An 18,834-nucleotide genomic window follows, 5' to 3' on the forward strand; every position below is an offset into this window, starting at 1 on the left:
CTCAATACCCCTGCCCCCGGGACAGACTCCCATCTAAATACTTCCCCCCTCCCCGGGAACTGACTCCCATCTCAATACCCTTGGGGACAGACTCCCATCTAAATACCCCACCCACGTGGGGACAGACTGCCATCTCAATACCCCCGCCCCCCGGGACAGACTCCCATCTGAATAACCCCCCCCCCCCCACCATTAACTGACCCCAATCCAATTCTCCCCCCTGTAAAGACTCCCTCCCTTTCTAAATACCCTCCCTGTCCTGTAAAAGCCCTGTATCATCTCCCCTGTGAACAGCCACCCCCGCACGCCCCCCCCCCCTCTGTAACTCCCGTCTCAGTCACCAGCCCCCTCTACCCCCACCCCCTGTGTAATTCCCACCTCCATCACTTTCCTGGGTTTGCTTCCGTCTCCCGACAGTCTTTAATTCACTTTAATTCCTGGTCTGGATAAGCCACTGGAATTCCATCAAGTTGCTCCCAGACCCCCGGCACCTTTAACTCATGTCCGTCCAGACACAGGGCCGGGTGCTTAGCAAGGACTTCCAGAGGCTAACTGGCATCCTGAGACTTTAACGCACAGGAAGATCCCAGCCCCAGACGCATCCCTCTCTGCAGAAAGGTGTTTAACCCGTTCTCCCCATCGGCTTCAGGGACTCAAACAGAGGGAGACGCACACAAAACACACACACACACACTGACTGGCACAGAGATGGGAAGAGGCCATTCAGCCCTTAGATCCTGTCCCACCCATGTTAGATCATGGCTGATCTGTCCCTTCCCTCATCGGGCCACAAGGAGACACAGACAGTCGGGAGCAGATTCACAGAGAGGCAAAGAAACACTGGGCTGGACTCTGACTTGGTACCAATGGTGCAAACCAGGGTGGAGGGGAGGAGGGTGGTTGTGAATCAGCTGTCCGTTCAGCATCTCTCCCCTGTTTTTACCTCAATGGGAGCAAAACTGGACAGAGATGGAAAGCAGGATCCCGGTTCACAATCACCCTGTAAAACACCAAGGCAGGGAGTTCAAATCCACCCCCAGACAGAGGGGGAGACACAGAAAACAGATCCCGGGATTCGGACAGAACAGAGAGAGAGAAATGGAAAGGGAGATGGAGAATGAGATGCAGGGAGTCTGAAACCAGTGAGAGAAACTGAGAACAGAGGGTCAGAAATACAGAGAAGGACAGAGAGAGAAATGGAGACATACACAGAGAGAGAGCTGGAGGTGTAGACAGAGAATGCAACAGCGATGTGGATATTGAGAAAGATCCCAGACAAAGAGAGAGATGCAGAGACAGAAAGATGTAGAGGGGCAGAGATACAAAGTAAGAAGTGTTAACAGAATAGAAAGGGGTGTCCCGGGACAGGGGGGAGGGAAATGCAGAGATAATCTTGCAGGAAAGGAGGAGCAGAGATGGAAAGATTCAGGGATTTGGAAGTGAGTGAGAGAAGAAATGGACTGAGAGAGAGACTGATAAAGATGCAGAGAGTTGCAGAAAGAGAGTGACAATGGAAACTTGTGAGACTCCAGAGAGAGGCAGAGATAGAAAGGATGTTGAGATTCAGAGATAGGGATTTAAAGATGTGAAGAAACAGAGCTAGGAACAAGGAGGAAGGTGCAGGGAACAAGTTGCAGCAAGAGATGGAGAGAGGGAAATCTATGGGATTACATTGACTGTTCTGGAGCAGCACTTCCCAAACTATTTCCTTTGGAGCACCATCCAGCCCCCTCCCTTGTGTAAAAAATCCACAGATCCCAAAAACAGAAAAATCAGAAATCTGAAATTAACACCGTGCTGGAAATACTGAGCATTTCCAGAACTTTGTTTTTCTATCAGCCCCGAAATAACACAGTCTTCTTTTCTGTATCTAGAAATGAATTTGACAATGACACATATATTTTTATTATTATTTTCCCGCTCTGGTTAAAGCTCTTGTCTGAGAATTCAGACGTGCCAAAAGATTCTCCCTCTGCATCATCACAGCTGCAGCTTCCGAAAAGATTCTCCTTGGGAATAAGAGAAATAAAATTGATTCAAACAAAGCGAAGCATTTTTTGCACAGAAATAAAACACAGCGAGAGCCCAGGACTCTCTCAAACTCAGTGACATAAAACAATCTCTCAGTGACTTACAAACACATCCCCTGACACAGATCCAGAGACTGGGAAGTGTGGATGTGTTTACTCTGTCACTTCCTGCTGTCTCTCTCTCCCCCCCCCCTCTCTCTCTCTCTCTCTCTCTCTCTATTTCTCTGTGTGTCTCTCTACATTTGTTTCTGCCTCATTGTAAAAGCACACAAACACTGGAGACCCCCATCCCCTCTCCCGTAGAAGGATAGAGAGAGAAATCCACATTCCCATCCCTGAAAATCTGAATTCAAATGGTCCCCCGGTGTTTCATTTCACTGTCAAATTCAGCCCACAGCCTAAAACACCAGCATTATTCGGGAATGAGAACAAGCCTTTACAAACCTTCACATTTCACCCATTTCATTGCTGATTCACATGTATTTGACACTCAATTCATTAATTTTTAAAGTGGTCGTCACTGTTGCAACGTTGGAAATGCTGTAGACCATTGGTGCACAGCTCGATCCCACAAGCAGCAGTCTGATAAGTTGGCTACCCCTTCTCTCCCCCTCTGATTCCCTCCATGTTTCCCTCACTCTCCTGCATGTCTCTCCCTCCTGTTACACTCATTCAGAGAGACAGATGGAGAGAGAGACAAATTCACGGCACTGCCCAAAACACCAGCATTATTCGGGAATTATACCGGCTTCAAACTCCGGACTTTAATTCCAGGCCTTCAGGAGAGCTTTACACAATGAATTCACTTCTAAAAGCCAGTCACTGTTACAATGCAGGGAATTCAGCAAGGAAGCTGTACACAGCAAGATCCCAGCAATGGTGACACTTCAAAAGTCAGTTTACCATGATTTTGAGTGTGCATTTCTCTCTCTCTCTGTCTTTCTCCATCTTTATCTGCCTTCCCTCCCTCATCCACACTCTGCCTGTCTCTCTCTCTCTCTCTGTTTAACCTGCCACCTCCAGCTGTTTCTCTCTTTCCCTCTTTTTCTCTCCATCTGTTTCTGCCTCAGTGTTGTAAGGTAGGAATGGATGCAAGGAATGTATGCACAGCAGGATCCCATAATGTGATCATAGCCAGATATCCCATCACAGTCCTCAGAAAATGCTAAACTCCATCTTTAAACTTCTAACAAGTCTTTATACAGCTTCACGTTCAGCTCTTGTAACTGCTGTAAAATTGTTGTGAAAACAGAGAAATCCACACTCAGACCCTCAGGAAGCTGAATTTTAAAGTGTCCTCATTGTTTTCATGTTGGAAATGATGCACAGCAAGATCCCACAAGCTGCAATGTGATAATAGCCACATTTCAGTCCCCAGAAAAGGGTGAAACTCCCTCTTTAAACTGGGAACAAGCTGCTGATTTTGTCTCACCATTTCAAATAACGACAAATCACATTGCTGTGTGTGGCATGTTTTTTTTCATTTATTAAAGGTTTAATTGGAGAAGGTGAGTGTGAAACTGAGACAGAAGAGAAAGCATGGGGGGAGATAAGAGACACAGGGAAAGAATGTGGAGACAGAGAAAGCTCAGACCTACAGTAAAATGAATTAAAATGGGCACCGTGCATCTTATTTAACTGTTATCTTCATAGCATTGCCCAAAACACCAGCAAACCTCACAGACAGGGCTGGAAGGAGCAAGTGGCAAACGGGACTCCCTCCTGGGGCTGCTCCTGTAACCCCAGGCTTTCAAGCTGTTTAAAACTCCAGAAGCCCCAATCCAACATGAAGTGGTTAACCCAGGGCCCCAGAGTGGGAATTAAACCTCCGGCTAATAAACAGACACAACTCACGTGGGCCCTTTGGGTGCAGCCTGTGGACAAGGCCTCAGTCCGTCCTGTTGGGAGGAAGCTCCTGTCCAAGGATTCCTCGTCCCAAACTTTCCCTCTTTTCACCTTCACCATGCAGTTTTCAGAATGAAAATTCCTGAAGGCAAGAGGGAGGGAGAGAAAATTGATGAAAAGGCATGGTTTAACAAAATAGCACAGCAAGAGCCCAGGAATTGCCCTCGGTTACACAGACAGTCGCTCAGCAACACCCAAATACAAACAAATCACAGTTAATAAACCAGGGGATAAAAGGATTGGGACTGCAACCTCCACCTCTGTGTGTGTGTGTGTGTGTGTCTGTCTGTCTGTCTGTCTCTGTATCTCTCTCTGTTCCTGTCACATTTGTCCCCTGTCTCTCTTTCTCCATAATCTGTTTTTGTCCCTCTATCTCATATGTAATGTTGACTGAAAATAGCTCTGAAATATTTCTGTCTCACCATTTAAAACAACAACAAATCACACAGCTGTGTCTGTTTTTAACTATTCAAGGTTTAAATAGAGAGACAGAGGGAAAGAAAGCTGGAGAGAGACAGCGAGAGAAATCGAAACTCTGAACTTCTGTCAAATGAACTGAAATGAATCGGGAACATTTGACGCTCTGAATTGATTGTTAAAGTGCTCGTCACTATTACAATGTTGGAAGCACTGCGTGCCATTTGTGCACAGCAAGATCCCACAATTTCATTTCACCCTCAAATTCACGACACTGCCCAAAACACCATCATTACTCAGGAATTATACTGGCTTCAAGCTCAGGACTTTAATTCCAGGCCTTCAGAGAATGCAAATATGCAGATAATCTGTTTTTTGTGCACAGCAAGATCCCAGCAATGATGACACTTCAATATTCAGTGTGCCAATCTTTTGAGTGGATTTCTCTCCATCTCTCTCTCTCTGTCTTTCTCTGAATTCCCTCCCTCACCCACACTCTGCCTGTTTCTCTCTCTCCCTCTCTCTGTTCAACCTGCCACCTCCAGCTGTTACTCACTCTCCCTCTTTTTTTCTCCATCTGTTTCTGCCTCAGTGTTGTAATGTAGGAATTGATGCAGGGAATGTATGCACAGCAGGATCCCACAATGTGATATTCACCAGATATCCCATCACAGTCCTCAGAAAATGCTAAACTCCATCTTTAAACATATAACAAGCCTTTATACAGCTTCACGTTCCCCTCAGGAGCAGTTAACACTCAATTAATTCATTTTTAAAGTGGTCCTCAATGTTTCAATGCAGGAAACCTGCAGGCAATCTGTGCACAGCAAGTGGCAAATAGGACTCCCTCCTGGGGCTGCTCCTTTAACCCCAGGCTTTCAACCTATTTAAAACTCCAGGGCTTCAATCCAATTTGTGCACAGCAAGATCCCAGAGGCAGCAATATGATAATATGCAGAGAATCTCTTTCCAGTGATGTAAGTTTAGAGATCCCAGAGGGAGGGACATTCCTGCAGTTTGAAAATCTCAAACACCCCTCTCCCTGTCTTTCTCCTGCTCCCTCCCCGAACTCCTCCACATCTCTTTCTTTCTCTCTCGATCTGGGATTTAATCTAGATTGAAACATCCGCTGAAATGTTTCTGTCACCGTTTAAAATAACCACACATCACATTCGAGTCATCGAGAGATACAGCACAAAAACAGGCCCTTTGGCCCAAAGCTGACCATCAGCCACCCATCTATGCTAATCCTACATTAATGCCATTTTTCCCCCTCACTTCCCCACCTTCCCTCAATTCTCCGACCACCTACCTAGACGAGGGGCAATTTTTATAACGGCCAATTTACCTATCAACCCGCAAGTCTTTGGCATGTGGCAGGAAACCAGAGCACCCGGAGGAAACCCACACGGAGAACTTGCAAACTCCGCACAGGCAGTACCCAGAACCCAACCTGGGTTGCTGGAGCTGTGAGGCTGCGGTACTAACCACTTAGCCGCTGCAGGAAAATCCCTCCCTCTGCCATCCCTAAACTTACATCACTGAAAACACATTATCTGCATCTTATCATATTGCTGCCTGTGGGATCTTGCTGTGCACACATTGTGGCACCAATTGATTAATGGTTAAAATAGAGAGAGTGCGGGGGAGAGAAAAGTAGAGGACGATGGAGAGAAAACACAGAGAAATCCACAATCTGACCCTCAGGAAGCTGAATTTTAAAGTGTCCTCATTGCTGTGCAGGAAATGCTGCTGGGCACAAGATGCACAGCAAGATCCCACAAGCTGCAATGTGATAATAGCTAGATTTCAGTCCCCAGAAAGGGTGGAAATCCCTCTTTAAACTGGGAACAAGCTGCTGATTCTGTCTCTCCATTTCAAATAACGACAAATTACATTGCTGTGTGTGGCATGTTTTTTATTGATTAAAGGTTTAATTGGAGAAAGAGAGTGTGAAACTGAGACAGAGAAAAGAAAGCATGGGGGGAGATAGAGAGACAGGGAAAGAATGTGGAGACAGAGATAAAGCTCAGACCTACAGTAAAATGGGCACCGTGCATCTTATTTCACTGTTAGCTTCATAGCATTGCCCAAAACACCAGCAAACCTCTCAGACAGGGCTGGAAGGAGCAAGTGGCAAATGGGACTCCCTCCTGGGGCTGCTCCTTTAACCCCAGGCTTTCAATATGTATATAGCTCCAGGAGCCCCAATCCAACATGAAATGGTTCACCAAGGGCCCCAGACAGGAAATTAAACCTGAGGCTAATAAACAGACACAACTCACGTGGGCCCTTTGGGTGCAGCCTGTGGACAAGGCCTCAGTCCGTCCCCTCAGGAGGAATCTCCTGTCGAGGGATTCCTCGTCCCACACTTTCCCTATTTTCACCTTCACGATGCAGTTTTCAGAAAGAAATTTCCTAAGGCAAGAGGGAGGGAGAGAGAATTGATGAAAAGGCATTGGTAAACAAAATAGCACAGCAAGAGCCCAGGAATTGCCCTCGGTTCCACAGACACTCTCTCAGCAACACCCAAATACAAACAAATCACAGTTAATAAACCAGAGGATAAAAGGATTGGGACAGCAACCTCCGTGTGTGTGTGTGTGTGTCTGTCTTTCTCTCTCTCCCCTGTTTCTGTATCTCTCTCTCTTCCTGTCTCATTCGTCCCCTGTCTCTCTTTCTCCATATCTGTTTTTGTCCCTCTATCTCATATGTAATGTTGACTGAAAATAGCTCTGAAATATTTCTGTCTCACCATTTAAAACAACAACAAATCACACAGCTGTGTGTGTTTTTAACTACTCAAGGTTTAAATAGAGAGACCGAGGGAAAGAAAGCTGGAGAGAGACAGAGAGAGAAATCAAAACTCAGAACTTCAGTAAAATGAATTGTTTGAATCGGGAACATTTGACACTCAGTGAACTGTTTAAGTGTTTGTCACTATTACAATGTTAGAAGCACTGCATGCCAGAAAGGAAATTGAACCTCGGGCTAATAAACAGACACAACTCACGTGGGCCCTTTGGGTGCAGCCTGTGGACAAGGCCTCAGTCCGTCCCCTCTGGAGGAAGCTCCTGTTCAAGGATTCCTCGTCCCAAACTTTCCCTCTTTGCACCTTCACGGTGCAGTTTTCAGAATGAAAATTCCTCAGGGGAAAGAAGGAGAAAAAAATTGGATTAAAATACAAAGCGAGGACATTTTTAAACAACATAGCATAACAAGAGCCCAGGGTTTCCTCTCTCAGTTACACAGACAATCAGCAATATTCAAATACAATCAAATCACAGTTATAAACCAGATTGAGACAGAGAGAACACACACACACACAGATACACAGACACACACACTGAACCAGACTGGGGAATGTGTCTACTCTCTCTGGAGAGAGAGTGAAAGGTGGGTTTTGTGATTGGAACTGAGATCTTCAAACCCAGTTTATATCCTGAGTGAGCTGTTTGCAAACTCCACCCCTTGAGCCTCTGACATGTTGGGCTGTCTCTCAACCTCCTGCCTCGGGGGAGGGGGCCTGTCCATTGATATGTTAATCCCAGGACAGGATCTTCCTGACTTTTACAGTCCATTGATATGTTAATCCCAGGACAGGACCTTCCTGACTCTTCCAGTCCATTGATATGTTAATCCCAGCACAGCAATGCTTTCAGCCATCTCTTAGTTCATTTTAAACCTTTAATTCTTTCCCTGCAGTTTGAAAATATCAAACACTGATCCAACCCTCCCCCCTAAAACCCTCGCACTAAACCCACAAAAAAGACAGAGGCGCAAGGGAAGAGCCAACTGTGTAACAGCCCCGACAATCAAATTCTTCTGCAGCACCTGTGGAAGAGCCTGTCACTCTAGAATTGGCCTTTCTAGCCACTCCAGGCTCTGCTCCACATACCACTGACCACCTCCAGGCGCTTACCCATTGTCTCTCGAGATAAGGAGGCCAAAGAAGAAACCCACAATACAGGACTGGGCAGATAATGGGGATTGTTACTGAGGTTGTGTTTGGGGATTTTTACTGACATCAGTGTGAATTTTAAAGTGTCTCCCCTTCCCTTACTTCTAAAGTCTCTCAGGGTTGTTGTTGTGTGCTGACAGCTTTTCCAGTGTCCAGTCACTTTCAACTTTTAATAAAATCTGTGGAACACAAATAAATGTCAAGTTTCTCCGACAAGCTGTTTTGTCCTCCCTCTTTCACTGTCTTTCTCTGTCACTGCCCTATCTCTCTGTCTCTCTCAGGACTGGGCAGACACTGGGAATTGTTACTGAGGTTCTGTTGGTCATTTTTACTGACATCAGTGTGGATTGTAAAATATGTCTGTGTGTGTGGATGTGTGTCTGTGTGTGTCTCTGTGTCCCTTTATGTATGTGTCTGTGTGTGTGTCTCTGTGTGTCACTTTATGTGTGTGTCTGGATCTGTGTGTGTGAGAGGGAGAATATCAGGGTCAGCTCTCTCTCCTTCTCTCTCTGTTTCTCCTTCTCGCTCTATCTCTCCCTCTCTCAGTCCGCCGCTCTCAGAGAAACATAGAAAATAGGAGCAGGAGCAGGCCATTCGGCCCTTCGGGCCTGCTCTGCCATTCAATAAAGATCATGACCGATGGTCTAATTCAGTGCCCTGTTCCCACTTTCTCCCCATAGCCCTAGATCCCTTTGGCATTGAGAAATATATTGTGTCTCCCTCACCATCGCTGCCTTTCCATCTCTCTGTATCTCTCTCTCTCACTGTCTCTGTATCTTCCTCTCTATATCTCTGTCTCCCTCGCTATTTCTGCCTCTTCATCTCTGTCTCTTTCACTGTCCCTCCATGTGTCTTTCCCTCCCTGTCACTCCCTCTCTCCTTCTCTCTGTCTCGCCCTCTCTCTCCTTCTCTCTCACTGTCCCTCCATCTGTCTTTCAATCCCTGTCACTCCCTCTCTCTCCTTCTATCTCTGTCTCTGCCACTATCTGTCTTTCCCTCTCTGTCTCTCCCTCTCTCTCCTTCTATCTCTGTCTCTCCCTCTCTCCATCCATCTGTCTTTCCCTCCCTGTCACTCCCTCTCTCTCCTTCTATCTCTCTCGCTCCCTCTCTTTCTCTGCCTCTGTCCATAACTCTGTCTGTGTCTCCAGATACCATTTCTCCCTTTCTCTTTCCCCCTCTCTCTTTTCATCTCTCCATTCCTTCCTCGCTCCCAGGACAGCAATGGTTTCAACCATTTTTCTTTCTTTCTTTATCCCTCCCTTTCTGTCCCACTCTCTCCTATCTCAGTCACTGCCTCTCTCTCTGTCTCCCTCTGTCCCTCCATCTGTCTTTCCCTCTCTGCCACTCCCTCTCTCTCCTTCTATCTCTGTCTCTGCCACTCTCTGTCCCTCCATCTGTCTTTCCCTCTGTCTCTCCCTCTCTCTCCTTCTATCTCTCTCTCTGCCTCTCTCTCTGTCCCTCCATCTGTCTTTCCCTCTCTGTCTCTCCCTCTCTCTCCTTCTCTCTCTGTCTCTCCCTCTCTCCATCCATCTGTCTTTCCCTCCCTGACACTCCCTCTCTCTCCTTCTATCTCTGTCTCTGCCACTCTCTGTCTCTCCCTCTCCCTCTCTGTCCCCCCCTCTCTGTCACCCCCTCTCCCTCTCTGTCACCCCCTCTCCCTCTCTGTCACCCCCTCTCCCTCTCTGTCACCCCCTCTCCCTCTCTGTCACTCCCACTCCCTCTCTGTCACTCCCTCTCCCTCTCTGTCACTCCCTCTCCCTCTCTGTCACCCCCACTCCCTCTCTGTCACTCCCTCTCTGTCACTCCCTCTCTGTCACTCCCTCTCTGTCACCCCCTCTCCCTCTCTGTCACTCCCTCTCTGTCACTCCCTCTCTGTGACTCCCTCTCTGTCACTCCCTCTCCCTCTCTGTCACTCCGTCTTTACCTATCTCTGTTTGCCTCTCTCTCTGTCCCTCAATCTGTCTACCCCCCAAGCCCGTGACTCCATCTCTCTCCTTCTATCTCTGTCACTGCCTCTCTCTCTCTCTCTCCCACCATCTTTCCTTCACTCCCTGTCACTCCATCTCTCTCCCTGTCTCTCTCTCTCTGTCCCTCCATCTGTCTTTCCCTCCCTGTCACACCCTCTCTCTCCTTCTATCTCTGCCTCTCTCTCTGTCTCTCCAACTGCCTTTCCCTCTCTGTCTCTCCCACTCTCTCCTTCTCTCTCTGTCTCTGCCTCTCTCTCTGTCTCTCTCTCTTTCCCTCTCTGTCACTCCCTCTGTCTCTGTCTCTCTCTCTCTCTCTCTCTGTCCCTCCATCTGTCTTTCCCTCCCTGACACTCCCTCTCTCTCCTTCTATCTCTGTCTCTCTCCCTGTCCCTCCATCTGTCTTTCCCTCTCTGTCTCTCCCTCTCTCTCCTTCTATCTCTCTCTCTGTCCCTCCATCTGTCGTTCCCTTCCTGACACTCCCTCTCTCCATCTCTCTCTGTCTCTCTCTCTCTCTGTCCCTCCATCTGTCTTTCCCTCTCTGTCTCTCCATCTCCCTCCTTCTATCTCTGTCTCTCCTTCTCCCTCTGTCTCTCACTCTGTCCCTCCATCTGTCTTTCCTTTTCTGACACTCCTTCTATCTCTCCTTCTATCTCTCCTTCTATCTCTCCTTCTGCCCCCCTCTCTCTGCCCCCCTCTCTCTGCCCCCCTCTCTCTGCCCCCCTCTCTCTGCCCCCCTCTCTCTGCCCCCCTCTCTCTGCCCCCCTCTGCCTGCCCCTCTCTCTCCTTCTATCTCTGTCTCTCTCTGTCTCTCCATCTGTCTTTCCCTCTCTGTCTCTCCCCCTCTTGCCTTCTCTCTCTCTCTCTCTGCCTCTCTCTCTGCCTCTCTCTCTGTCTCTCTCTCTGTCTCCTTCTATCTCTGTCTCACTCTCTCTGTCCCTCCATCTGTCTTTCCCTCCCTGTCACACCCTCTCTCTCCTTCTATCTCTGCCTCTCTCTCTGTCTCTCCAACTGCCTTTCCCTCTCTGTCTCTCCCACTCTCTCCTTCTCTCTCTGTCTCTGCCTCTCTCTCTGTCTCTCTCTCTTTCCCTCTCTGTCACTCCCTCTGTCTCTGTCTCTCTCTCTCTCTCTCTCTGTCCCTCCATCTGTCTTTCCCTCCCTGACACTCCCTCTCTCTCCTTCTATCTCTGTCTCTCTCCCTGTCCCTCCATCTGTCTTTCCCTCTCTGTCTCTCCCTCTCTCTCCTTCTCTCTCTCTCTCTGTCCCTCCATCTGTCTTTCCCTCTCTGTCTCTCCATCTCCCTCCTTCTATCTCTGTCTCTCCTTCTCCCTCTGTCTCTCACTCTGTCCCTCCATCTGTCTTTCCTTTTCTGACACTCCTTCTATCTCTCCTTCTATCTCTCCTTCTATCTCTCCTTCTATCTCTCCTTCTGCCCCCCTCTCTCTGCCCCCCTCTCTCTGCCCCCCTCTCTCTGCCCCCCTCTCTCTGCCCCCCTCTCTCTGCCCCTCTCTCTCCTTCTATCTCTGTCTCTCTCTCTCTGTCTCTCCATCTGTCTTTCCCTCTCTGTCTCTCCCCCTCTTGCCTTCTCTGCCTCTCTCTCTGCCTCTCTCTCTGCCTCTCTCTCTGCCTCTCTCTCTGTCCCTCCTTCTGTCACTCCCTCTCTCTTCTTCTCGCTCTGTCCCTCCATCTGTCTTTCCCTCTCTGTCTCTCCCTCTTTCTCCTTCTATCTCTGTCTCTCCCTCTGTACCTCTATCTGTCTTTCCCTCTCTGTCTCTCCCTCTTTCTTCTTCTATCTCTGTCTCTCTCTCTCTGTACCTCTATCTGTCTTTCCCTCTCTGTCACTCCCTCTCTCTCCAACTATCTCTGTCTCTCCCTCTGTACCTCTATCTGTCTTTCCCTCTCTGTCTCTCCCTCTTTCTCCTTCTATCTCTGTCTCTCTCTCTCTGTCCCTCCATCTGTCTTTCCCTCTCTGTCTCTCCCTCTTTCTCCTTCTATCTCTGTCTCTCTCCCTCTGTACCTCTATCTGTCTTTCCCTCTCTGTCACTCCCTCTCTCTCCAACTATCTCTGTCTCTCCCTCTGTACCTCTATCTGTCTTTCCCTCTCTGTCTCTCCCTCTTTCTCCTTCTATCTCTGTCTCTCTCTCTCTGTCTCTCCATCTGTCTTTCCCTCTCTGTCTCTCCCACTCTCTCCTTCTCTCTCTCTCTCTGCCTCTCTCTCTCTGTCTCTCTCTCTTTCCCTCTCTGTCACTCCGTCTGTCTCTGTCTCTCTCTCTCTCTCTGTCCCTCCATCTGTCTTTCCCTCCCTGACACTCCCTCTCTCTCCTTCTATCTCTCTCTCTGTCCCTCCATCTGTCGTTCCCTTCCTGACACTCCTTCTATCTCTCCTTCTGCCCCTCTCCTTCTGCCCCTCTCCTTCTGCCCCTCTCCTTCTGCCCCTCTCCTTCTGCCCCCCTCCTTCTGCCCCCCTCCCTCTGCCCCCCTCCCTCTGCCCCCCTCCCTCTGCCCCCCTCCCTCTGCCTCCCTCTGCCTGCCCCTCTCTCTCCTTCTCTCTCTGCCTTCTCTCTCTGCCTTCTCTCTCTGCCTTCTCTCTCTGCCTTCTCTCTCTGCCTTCTCTCTCTGCCTCTCTCTCTGCCTCTCCTTCTGTCACTCCCTCTCTCTTCTTCTCGCTCTGTCCCTCCATCTGTCTTTCCCTCTCTGTCTCTCCCTCTTTCTCCTTCTATCTCTGTCTCTCTCTCTCTGTCCCTCCATCTGTCTTTCCCTCTCTGTCTCTCCCTCTTTCTCCTTCTATCTCTGTCTCTCTCTCTCTGTCCCTCCATCTGTTTTTCCCTCTCTGTCTCTCCCACTCTCTCCTTCTCTCTCTCTCTCTGCCTCTCTCTCTCTGTCTCTCTCTCTTTCCCTCTCTGTCACTCCCTCTGTCTCTGTCTCTCTCTCTCTCTCTCTGTCCCTCCATCTGTCTTTCCCTCCCTGACATTCCCTCTCTCTCCTTCTATCTCTGTCTCTCTCCCTGTCCCTCCATCTGTCTTTCCCTCTCTGTCTCTCCCTCTCTCTCCTTCTATCTCTCTCTCTGTCCCTCCATCTGTCGTTCCCTTCCTGACACTCCCTCTCTCCATCTCTCTCTGTCTCTATCTCTCTCTGTCCCTCCATCTGTCTTTCCCTCTCTGTCTCTCCATCTCCCTCCTTCTATCTCTGTCTCTCCTTCTCCCTCTGTCTCTCACTCTGTCCCTCCATCTGTCTTTCCTTTTCTGACACTCCTTCTATCTCTCCTTCTATCTCTCCTTCTGCCCCCCACTCCCTGCCCCCCACTCCCTGCCCCCCACTCCCTGCCCCCCTCTGCCTGCCCCTCTCTCTCCTTCTATCTCTGTCTCTCTCTCTCTGTCTCTCCATCTGTCTTTCCCTCTCTGTCTCTCCATCTGTCTTTCCCTCTCTGTCTCTCCCCCTCTTGCCTTCTCTCTCTCTCTCTGCCTCTCTCTCTGTCTCTCTCTCTGTCCCTCCTTCTGTCACTCCCTCTCTCTTCTTCTCGCTCTGTCCCTCCATCTGTCTTTCCCTCTCTGTCTCTCCCTCTTTCTCCTTCTATCTCTGTCTCTCTCTCTCTGTCCCTCCATCTGTCTTTCCCTCTCTGTCTCTCCCTCTCTCTCCTTCTATCTCTGTCTCACTCTCTCTGTCCCTCCATCTGTCTTTCCCTCTCTGTCTCTCCCTCTATCTCTGTCTCTCTCTCTCTGTCCCTCCATCTGTCCTTCTCTCCCTGTCAGATCATCTCTGTCTCTCCATCTTCTTTTCCCTCCCTATCACTCCCTCTCTCTCCTTCTATCTCTGTCTCACTCTCTCTGTCCCTCCATCTGTCTTTCCCTCTCTGTCACTCCCTCTCTCTCCTTCTATCTATCTCTGTCTCTCTCTCTCTCTGTCCCTCCATCTGTCTTTCCCCCCGTCACTCCCTCTCCTTCCTTCTATCTCTGTCTCTCCATCTCCCTCTGTCTCACTCTGTCCCTCCATCTGTCTTTCCTTTTCTGACACTCCTTCTATCTCCCCTTCTATCTCCCCTTCTATCTCCCCTTCTATCTCCCCTTCTATCTCCCCTTCTATCCCTCTCTCTGCCCCTCTGTCTTTCCCTCTCTCTCCTTCTATCTCTGTCTCTCTCTCTCTGTCTCTCCATCTGTCTTTCCCTCTCTGTTTCTCCCCCTCTTGCCTTCTCTCTCTGTCTCTCTCTCTGTCCCTCCTTCTGTCACTCCCTCTCTGTCTCTCCCTCTATCTCCTTCTATCTCTGCCTCTCTCTGTCTCTCCAACTGACTTTTCATCTCTGTCTCTCCCACTCTCTGCTTCTATCTCTGCCTCTGCCTCTCTCTGTCCCTCCATCTGTCTTTCCCTCCCTGTCACACCCTCTCTCTCCTTCCATCTCTGCCTCTCTCTCTGTCTCTCCAACTGCCTTTCACTCTCTGTCTCTCCCACTCTCTCCTTCTCTCTCTGTCTCTGCCTCTCTCTGTCTCTCTCTCTCTCTCTCTGTCCCTCCATCTGTCTTTCCCTCCCTGACACTCCCTCTCTCTCCTTCTATCTCTCTCTCTGTCCCTCCGTCTGTCTTTCCCTTCCTGACACTCCCTCTCTCCTTCTCTCTCTGTCTCTCTCTCTCTCTGTCCCTCCATCTGTCTTTCCCTCTGTCTGTCCCTCTCTCTCCTTCTATCTCTGTTTCTCTGTCTCTCCCTCCCTCTCTGTCTCTCCCTCCCTCTCTGTCTCTGCCCCTCTCTCTTTCCCTCCATCTGTCTTTCCCTCCCTGACTCCCTCTCCCTCTTTCTATCTCTGTCTCTCCATCTATCCCTCCATCTGTCCTTCCCTCCCTGTTACTCCATCTCTCCTTCTCTCTCTGTCTCTCACTCTGTCCCTCCATCTGTCTTTCCCTCCTTGACACTCTCTCTCTCCTTCTATCTCTGTCTCTCTCTCTCTGTCCCTCCATCTGTCTTTCCCTCTCTGTCTCTCAGTCTCCCTCCTTCTATCTCTCTCTCCCTCCCTGTCTCTCTCTCTCCCTCCCTGTCTCTCTCTCTCCCTCCCTGTCTCTCTCTCTCCCTCCCTGTCTCTCTCTCGCACTCTCTCTGAATCGGCCTCTCTCTCTGTCCCTCCATCTGTCTTTCCCTCTCTGTCTCTCCATCTCCCTCCTTCTATCTCTGTCACTCCTTCTCCCTCTGTCTCTCACTCTGTCCCTCCATCTGTCTTTCCTTTTCTGACACTCCTTCTATCTCTCCGTCTTTCCCTCTCCGTCTTTCCCTCTCCGTCTTTCCCTCTCCGTCTTTCCCTCTCTCTCCTTCTATCTCTGTCTGTCTCTCTCTCTCTGTCCCTCCATCTGTCCTTCTCTCCCTGTCAGATCATCTCTCTGTCTTTCCATCTTCTTTTCCCTCCCTATCACTCCCTCTCTCTTTCTATCTATCTCGGTCTCTCTCTCTGTTCCTCCATCTGTCTTTCCCTCTCTGTCTCTCCCTCTCCCTCCTTCTATCTCTGTCTCTCCTTCTCCCTCTGTCTCTCACTCTGTCCCTCCATCTGTCTTTCCTTTTCTGACACTCCTTCTATCTCTCCTTCTGCCCCCCTCTCCCTGCCCCCTTCTCCCTGCCCCTCTCCGTCTTTCCCTCTCTCTCCCCCTCTTGCCTTCTCTCTCTCTCTCTCTCTCTGTCTCTCTCTCTGTCCCTCCTTCTGTCTTTCCCTCTCTGTGTCTCCCTCTCTCTCCTTCTATCTCTGTCTCTCTCTCTGTACCTCTATCTGTCTTTCCCTCTCTGTCTCTCCCTCTCTCTCCTTCTATCTCTGTCTCTCTCTCTGTACCTCTATCTGTCTTTCCCTCTCTGTCTCTCCCTCTCTCTCCTTCTATCTCTGTCTCTCTCTCTGTCCCTCCATCTGTCCTTCCCTCTCTGTCTCTCCCTCTCTCTCCTTCTATCTCTGTCTCTCTCTCTGTCCCTCCATCTGTCCTTCTCTCCCTGTCAGATCATCTCTCTGTCTCTCCATCTTCTTTTCCCTCCCTATCACTCCCTCTCTCTCCTTCTATCTCTGTCTCTCTCTCTCTGTCCCTCTATCTGTCTTTCCCTCTCTGTCTCTCCCTCTCTCTCCTTCTATCTCTGTCTCTCTCTCTGTCCCTCCATCTGTCCTTCTCTCCCTGTCAGATCATCTCTCTGTCTCTCCATCTTCTTTTCCCTCCCTATCACTCCCTCTCTCTCCTTCTATCTCTGTCTCTCTCTCTCTGTCCCTCCATCTGTCTTTCCCTCTCTGTCTCTCCCTCTCTCTCCTTCTATCTCTGTCTCTCTCTCTCTGTACCTCTATCTGTCTTTCCCTCTCTGTCTCTCCCTCTCTCTCCTTCTATCTCTGTCTCTCTCTCTGTCCCTCCATCTGTCTTTCCCTCTCTGTCTCTCCCTCTCTCTCCTTCTATCTCTGTCTCTCTCTCTGTCCCTCCATCTGTCTTTCCCTCTCTGTCTCTCCCTCTCTCTCCTTCTATCTCTGTCTCTCTCTCTCTGTACCTCTATCTGTCTTTCCCTCTCTGTCTCTCCCTCTCTCTCCTTCTATCTCTGTCTCTCTCTCTGTCCCTCCATCTGTCTTTCCCTCTCTGTCTCTCCCTCTCTCTCCTTCTATCTCTGTCTCTCTCTCTGTCCCTCCATCTGTCTTTCCTTTTCTGACACTCCTTCTATCTCCCATTCTATTCTCCCATTCTATTCTCCCATTCTATTCTCCCATTCTATTCTCCCTTCTATCCCTCTCTCTCCTTCTATCTCTGTCTCTCTCTCTCTGTCTCTCTCTCTGTCCCTCCTTCTGTCACTCCCTCTCTGTCTCTCCCTCTATCTCCTATCTCTGCCTCTCTCTCTGTCTCTCCAACTGACTTTTCATCTCTGTCTCTCCCACTCTCTGCTTCTATCTCTGTCTCTGCCTCTCTCTGTCCCTCCATCTGTCTTTCCCTCTCTGTCTCTCCCTCTCTCTCCTTCTATCTCTGTCTCTCCCTCCATGTGTCTTTCCCTCCCTGACACGGCCTCTGTCTCCTTCTATCTCTGTATCTCTCTCTGTCCCTGCATCTGTCTTTCCCTCTCTGTCTCTCCCTCTCTCTCCTTCTATCTCTGTCTCTCTCTGTCTGTCCCTCCATCTGTCTTTCCCTCTCTGTCTCTCCGTCTGTCTTGCCCGCCCTGACACTCCCTCTCTCTCCTTCCATCTGTCTCTCTCTCTCTCTGTCTCTCCATCTGTCTTTCCCGCCCTGTCACTCCCTCTCTCTCCTTCTATTTCTGTCTCTCTCTCTGTCTCTCCATCTGTCTTTCCTTCTCTGTCTCTCCCTTTCTCTCCTTCTATCTCTGTCTCTCTCTCTGCTATCACTGACACTAGGAGAGCGACAGAGGGAGGGTGGGTTAGATATGAAGGCATAGAGAGGGCTGTAGAGAGGGACAAAATAGGAGAGAGATTGTTGAGATCCATGAAGAGGATAATGTAAGATATGTTAATTTGATGTAATCCTTCACTGCTGTGGACACAAACATATAAGAGATAGGTATGGAGAGAAAAAAAACATCGGGAGAGGGGGAAATGTAGATGAAGTTGGAGCCCAGGCGGACAGTTTTGATAATACAGAAGGAATAGCCACCATTTTAAATATTCAGCAAGCTATTCCACTGTGGGAGCCATCACACCCTCACGATATTGGTTGTGGAAATTTCATGCTGGCATATTGGTTAATTTCTAATCCTGTGATTGATAGATTCTTGTTTACCAAAGGTATTAAGAGATAAGGGGCAAAGGCAGGATATATGGTGTAAGTTACATCACAGATCAGCCAAGATTTCATTGGATGCCGGAACAGAGTTGTGGGGTTAAATTGCATCCTCCTCTTCCAACATCTCCTGTTAAATATCCTTCTTTCTCTGTCAGTCTGTGTCTCTGTTTCTCTCTTTCTGTCTGTCTCTCTCTGTCTGTTTCGGACAGTGTCTAGTGAGATTCGCTCTGTATCCACCCCATGATGTTCCTGCCTTCGGAGTGTGTGATGGGACAGCGTAGAGGGAAATTTAGTCTGTCAAACCCAACATTGTGCTTGGCTTGGAAATGTTTAATGGGACAGTGTAGCTGGAGCTTTACTGTGTATCCCTGGAATTTAGAAGGTTATGGGGTGATTTGATGAAGGTTTACAAAAATAAGGAAAACTGATAGGGTGGACGTGGAGTAAATATTCCCACTGGCTGTGGAGTCAGGAACTTGTGGGCATTGTCTAAAAATCTAAACGTAGTCTCTAAACCTTTCAGGAGTGAAATGAAGAAACACTTCAACACACCAGGTGTGGTATCAGTTTGGAACTCTCTTCCATAATCAGCAATTGATGCTGAGACACTTGTAAATTTTTAAATCTGAGATTGATAGATTTTTGTTAACCAAAGGTATTAAGAAATAAAGGGCAAAGGTGGGATATATGGTGTTAGTTAGATCACAGATCAGCCCTGATCTGACTGAATGCTGGAACAGGGTCGAGGGGTTAAATTGCCTCCTCATCTTCCTATGTCTGATGTTAAATATCCTTCTTTCTCTCTCAGTCACCCTATCAGTCTGTTTCTCTCTGTTTCTCTCT

The sequence above is a fragment of the Heterodontus francisci genome, unplaced genomic scaffold (genome assembly GCF_036365525.1).
Source record: "Heterodontus francisci isolate sHetFra1 unplaced genomic scaffold, sHetFra1.hap1 HAP1_SCAFFOLD_606, whole genome shotgun sequence".
Lineage (NCBI taxonomy): Eukaryota > Metazoa > Chordata > Chondrichthyes > Heterodontiformes > Heterodontidae > Heterodontus > Heterodontus francisci.